Below are 7,377 nucleotides of genomic sequence, written 5' to 3' on the forward strand. Positions count from 1 at the left end.
ATAGAAATATGTCCATTAGGAAGTAATTATATATCTAAAGTTATACAGATCATGGACTTGCATGGTACGTAGGGGCGGCCGTAGGGCCATAAACTCATAATAACTTTCAAAAAGAAAACTTATTTTACAAAGTACTTCACGATCGATGAAGACCAGCATATCAGTACATTGTAAGTGATGTATGATCTGTCAATTATTAGCAAAATATTTGTGAATAACCATTTCTATAATAAAAGTCATCATGTAAACAAAGCCGATAATTTGTTTTAATCACTTTATATTTCTGCGTATATATAAATTATTAATCACTATCTACCACGTTAGGCTCATCATCATGATCATTTAATTTGATTGCACAGTGCAATTTTTATTTTTTTTTAATTTTTCAAAAGGAAATTAGAACTGAACAGCTTCCCGACCACATGATAGCGCCCAACTTTTATATATATTAGTGAATAATTCGAATCAAATCCTAATTAATTTAATTAAGTTTGCGAAGTTCAAATTATGGCAAAGCATTATCTAAGTAGCTAGTGATTATTCTGACAGCAACAGACAAGCGCAGTCTCGGCTCCTCATATATATTTTCCTTCACTTTTTTCCCTCTTTATGGTAGAGAACTGATCTTTAGAGGCGATCTGCCCACCAGGGTCCTAGTTACGTGCATCCCACCATCAGCTTTGTCATCGTGTCTTTGTTCCACGAACTAATTTAATCGTGTCTTTGTTCCACGAACTAATTTAATTGAAACTCATAGGTGAGAGTGATATACATCATGTGATGCCACCCAGGATTATAATTATTCTAATGTCTAGTCAGGGCTGACTCAGGCGAATTAGGCATTTGCCTAAACTTCTAGTGGAAGAAGAGCCTACTTTTAAAAAAGTCTAAATTAGAATTTTTTTAAAAGAAAAAATATTTAATTAAAAAATTAATTAATTCAATAAGATAACATTAAAAGAATTAAATAGATATTATGTCATTGTTACTTTTAAAAGTATCTCACATAATAATTATTTTAAGTATTAATATTCTTCTAAGAATACACTTTTTTTTTTGTCATTATTAGCTTAATATATAATATAAAAATTATAAATAGCAAAATCTAATTTTTAAGTGTTGATAAAAAATTTAGTATGATTTTTGAAAAGACAAGGGCCTACTTTTTTCTAAATGTATATGTTATTTATAGAACTTTATTGACAATTATAATTATAATTGCTTTTAGTGCTTGTTTATATACTAGGAATATATGTGAATAGTAATGAAATAGTTTAAGTTAAGATGTTTTATTTGGTTTTGAGAAAAGAGAGAAAAAAATTTAAATTTGAGAATATTTGAGAATACCTAAAAGTAGTTGTATTCCCAAACGGCTCTTAGGAGTCTAAAGCACGTCTTGTTAAACTAGATTTGATAAAATCCTCTCTAAATTAGAAATTTTTTAATAAAAATTAAGTCGGTTATAAGTTAAAAAGGTAGTAGTATAAAATCTTAAACAGTAAGTTTACTTGACAAACAATTGGAATTATTTTTAAATAAAAAAATAATATAAAAATTAAAATAATTTTATTTAATTTTACTTTTTAAAATAAAAAAAATCCCAATAAAAATTTTGGCCTTAGGCCCCCATTCCTATTGAGCCGGTCTTGTGTCTAGTTAATCAACACAAAACTATAGATCGAATCTACCTGTTTGTTTTCACAAATCATGATTTCAACTCAACTTATCTCATTTTATTTCATCTAATTATCATATTTTTTTTAAATTTACATAAGCAATCAACTTTTTTAAATCCTAAAATAAAATTAATATTAAAAATATATATTCTAACAATATTTTATTTAATTTTTAATTTTAATATCAACTCATCTTCTCTTACCTATGAAAACAAAAGAGCCCTGAAATTACGCAAAATAAAGGGAAAAATCTAAGAATAAGTTGGTTTATTGATAAAACTGCTTCTGGAACTCACAAGTTGGGCTCAAATTAATAACTAAGGAAATCCACAATTTTGAGAATTTTTATCCGCAAAATCTCAATTATCACATAATAATAAAATAGGTAATCCCAACTATTTTATTTTATTTTTATAAAACAAAACATTTCTATAAAAAACATAAATAAATAAACTTAAATTAACACTTCGGAGGAGAAAATGGTTGATTTTGGTTCGAAATGGAAACTGTTGAGCATATCATGGTTATCATGACATGTGTGTAAAATCATATGTATGATTTTGATCATATCTATAGTCAAAATTATGGTCAAAACACTGATGCGTGCACAATATTATTTCAATCCAAGAAATCTTCAAATTTTATTGTCATATTTGTTCTAATATGCCTTCTTGAGATGGTTCAAATAAGCTTTCTAACGTAAAATTTGTCACCTCAATATTATTTGACCTGAATCCACGACTTTCATGATCATGAGCCACCGCCACTTACGAGCCCTATCGAAAATCTGTAATTGATACCTGGGTCGAGTACCATGCACTAGATCATCCATCTCTATAGCCTTTTAGAAACAGCACGTTAACGTGTTCATCTTTAGATTGTCTTAAAGTACTACAAGAAAACTGCTTATTCATGACCAGTTATTTTCAGTAAAATGATTATTTGCAGTTTAAATTGGTTACAAATAGTCTTTTGGTTACAATAAATCAATCACAAAAGTTCGTTTTTCTTGTAGTGGGTGATCACTTCTTCACGTGCATTGCCGCATGCAATAAAAACCATGAGATATGAATTTTACTTTGAGAAATATGTTTTACTTTGCTATTTTGTTGGATTTTATTTTTGGTAAAGTCATGCAAATTGTTAAAAGATATGAATTAAATAATAAAATTATATTTTTTCTTATTTGTTTAAATTTTTGAAGTAAGTGGTGATTTCATATGATCATATTAAAGCAAAAAACTTGAGCTCAAACCGTGAGTACTCGGGTATGTATCGTAATTTATCCATTGACAAATTGTCATTTGGTGAGGAATACTATTATTTGTTTGATTCTTCTCAACGTTGTCATTAATAGTTTTTCTATGTGCACAGACTATTTGGCATTTGCTGATTCGTATGGTTTCGTTTAAAGTGGAACACAAACCTAGATTAATGTAGGATTAATTTACTAACGAAAATCTAGAGAGGAGTACTACTGTGCTGTCCAAACTTTTTGGCAGCCAACTGTATATTGGAGGAACCGTATGTACAATCTGATCTTGCATTGCAACCCTATTTCCCTCCCTCCAATAGAAATGGAGGTTTGGACAGAATATTAATTTCTACAAGTTTTGCAGATCCATATAAGTCTTTCTCTTATTGATTCTAAATACCAAACCAGTGGCAAACTTCTAGGCCCTTGAAGCCGAAGGCCACCATGAATGCTGCAAAAAATCTAGTTCCAAGAGCTCCCATCCTGCTCCACCAATATCTGCTCCTTCTCCTTACACTTACATTCCTGCAAGGAATCAAGAGGGGCTTTGCCCGAGCCTTCGCTACTGAACTTCCTTACGTATAATGCTTCGTGCAAGTTTCATGCGCTGCATATGTGATGATATGGTGTACGAATCAATTAACCATACAGTGTAAGGGTACCGCGCTTTTAAATATTTGAATTTAAAACTTATTTGAACTAGGTCTGTCTTAATATTAAACAGTGATCTATTACTTTTTTTGGGCTCCTTCCAAAAATCAAGTTGGCCCAGTTCAAGTATCAAATGCTCTGCCTGATCAGCTCACTCCAAAATCGTTGCAGGGTCAAGCCCGGTTAGATTGAAAATTGGGCATCCAAATTTAGCTCCCCACAAACTTCTACAATGCGTACGTACGCAAATTTCGTGTTATGCAAATTAAGACTGAAATATTCCCCAAAAACAGAAAAATAGTGAAAATGAGAGTAGGTCTAACGAATATTCCTCTTCCTATCTTAATGATACTTCTTAAATAAATTGGTTAACGTACAGCGCACAAGAGAATTGATTAATGGTATGACCGACTTGAGCATATATAAATATATATATATATATATATATATGCATTTAATTAGTCACATAATGACTAATAAAAGGATATATAGAACTGTTAATGTATGACCGGAAGCTGTGTCCTTTTCATAAATCAAAATATATATGATGAAGAAATCTAGAGATGAATCACGTGACATTGACGAATTATCCGATGGAAAATATTTGGCCGATTGCAATGTCATTGATTAATTCGCTATTTAATTAATTTGTTAATATATATAGGAAAAATTTAGTTGCAAGTACAATTATGCATTAATATGTGTAACAATCTAATATGATTGGTCAAAAAGTAAATTTTATTAAAAATAGTATTAATTTAAATTTTGAATATGAAGAAATCAGTATTAGGATGTAGATTAATACGCGACTTTTCTTGTATACAAAAACACTCATATATATATATATATATATTGTTGGATCATCTGTGAAATAAATTGAGTCTACAAACCCATCTGCCCTTGCAATCACAGAGGGAGAAGACAAGAGAGATGGCAGCTCACAATGGTAAGGGTTATGGTCTTGTCCATGTTAGCATACATGCATGCAATAATTACAGCTTATTGCTTTTCCATATACTTATATTTTCTATTAACGATTTTTTCCTGGCCTATTTGTGAATATTGACAACTAATTACATTAATTCGCGAAGAAAGTAGTGGGAAGAGGTCATGGCCGGAGCTGGTTGGAGTAAGGGAGAAGAGGCAGCAGAGACGATTGCAAGGGAAAATTCAAAGGTTGGGAAGGTCGACATAGTGAAGGAAGGTATGAGGGTGACCCTGGATTTTCGTGCTGGTAGAGTCAGGGTTTGGGTTGATAATAGCGGTGTTGTGAAGCAGCTTCCTCAAATTGGTTAGCAAGCATGCACGAGGACTGGTACTACTTATTAATCGATCGATGCATACTCGTATTAATTATGGGCCGGAGATCTTAAATTAGTTGAACAAATATTCTTATATATATATTTACTAAATTAGCAAAATATTAATGCGTAATATATATTGGTGTGTGCAGTGTGTTTATTATCATACATCGCAAAGTGCTTCATAATTATGAGCATGTACGTACCCAGCTTGGGAAGGGTTTTGCTACACAACCTCTTAACACTCCAATATTTCATTTTTTTTAATTTTATTATTTTATTTTTTATTAAATATTTAATATATAAATAATGAATAAATTAATTAAATTAATTTAAAAAGAATAAATTCAAAAAAAAATATTAAAAAAATATTAAAAAATTAAAAAAGGGTGGGATGTTGGGGTGTTGGGAGGTTGTGTAGATTTTTTCGCTTGGGAAATCACATCTGTGTTTTAAGAAATGAAATTGATCCTCTTCTCTCTCTCTCTCCAACCCCCGGCCATGTTCCACATATATAGGCCAGAAATGGAAAGTCATAGCTAGCTAGGCATGCATATAATTAACCCATTTGTATAATCATAAAATGGCATATATATTAGTGTATTTGAGCTTGATGCATGAAATACATTGATATATTAACGATTGTAACTTGATTTAGAACTTCGGTTTGGAAATATAGCACTTATATGTGTGTGTGTGTATAAATTATCCGCTTCCTAATTGTTGAATGAGAAGAACAAGAAATTTGGTATGACAATAAATATTGGTCGATAACATGATGATCAAGCTGCGGTCCCAAATATATACAGGGTCATTAATGGATGACTTTTTGTAAAATTTCAGATTGATTAATTATATGTTGATGGGTCAAACCAGGAACATCCACTAGACTACAGGACAAGGGTTACCACTTGATTTAGATTATCAAATTCAATGCATGGTTTATGGATTAGAGATATAATAGAAAGAACCAATTCGCATTTCTACAGGACATGAGCCCCAGCCTAGACATTTTAACAAACGTCTTGAATGCAAGACCGTATGAGCACTAGTACTACACCTTGAACTACAAAATAGTGCCGAAGGTTTCCTATAGGCTATATATATTAGGAAAAATCTAATTGTGAGTATAATTGTGTACTAATATGTACACCAATCTAATGTATTTAGTCAAAAAATCGATTTTATTGAAAAAATGCTATTTAAATTTTGAATATAAAAGAATTAGTATTGGTACGTAAATTAGTACATGACTTTGCTTGTACGTAACAAAATATGAAAATCTGAATTACTATAACTAGATTTAAGGTTCACTTTCGACCAAGCTTTGTGTTATTTCATATCAGGTTATTAACTTGGAAGACACGGTTTAATTCACAAGCAAGGACGTCAATCCACGCCTTCAAGTGCGCTGATCATATGTTTATGTTCCGTACTCACATATTTTAAAAAAAGGGCGGCAAAAACTTTTAAAAAATTGAATTTATTATATAAATAATTATAATGTTTTTTCAATATAATTGAAACTGTCTTTCCAAATTACTCAGTAGCCTTCACGTCCAAAACTTTTTCCCCCCCAAGTTTTTGTTATGCCTTACGTTAACAATAAATTATGAACAAGATCAATTATCTAATTTCAAATCAATTTAAGGTTAGTAACAAAGTAAAAGCAACAGCAATTTCCCTAATCTAAAAATTCAAAATAAATCAAGTCTCATCTTATAACCCAAACTGTAAAGTTAGCCTAGCATCATCTTTTTAGAAAGGAAAATATTTTAATCATAAATAGATTACACACAAATAAATCCATAAATTGATGTGGCTTGATGTGGTATGCCAAATTATAAAATTACTTTTATTACAAAGCAGATTTAACAGAATCCATATGGTATGCCAAATTGTTGTGCCTTACATTAACAACAAAGCATGAACAAGATCTATTATCTAATTTTAAATCAATTTAAGGCTAGTAACAAAGTAAAAGCAACGTTTAAACCAACAGTAATTTCACTAATCTAAAAATCCAAAATAAACCAAGTCTCATCCTACAACCCAAACTGTAAAATTAGCCTAGCATCATCTTTTCATAAATGAAAATATTTTAGTCATAAAGGGATTACACACACATAAACCCATAAATTGATATGGTTTGATGTTATATGCCAAATTGTAAAGTTGTTTTTATTACAAAGCAGATCTAAATGATTCCATGAAACCACATCAGCTTGTATGTTTATTTTGTACAATCTTTTTATATTTGTAGCAATTCTCTTTCAGAAAATAAAAATTAAAACAAGTAAAACTATGACTCATATAAAGGATGCTAGGTGCAAAAGCAAGCTGCGGTGAAGAAAATAATTTTTGCTTCCGCCTCCCAGGAACCAAGCCTCATTCCAGCGTGATTTTTCCTTTTATATGCCCTCTTCGTTATGCTTTTCATTCCACAGGATTTCTCCTCTTTGGCCCTCTTCGTCGTGTTGAATTTAGTCTCATA

The sequence above is a fragment of the Carya illinoinensis genome, chromosome 3 (assembly GCF_018687715.1).
Source record: "Carya illinoinensis cultivar Pawnee chromosome 3, C.illinoinensisPawnee_v1, whole genome shotgun sequence".
Classification (NCBI taxonomy): Eukaryota; Viridiplantae; Streptophyta; class Magnoliopsida; order Fagales; family Juglandaceae; genus Carya; species Carya illinoinensis.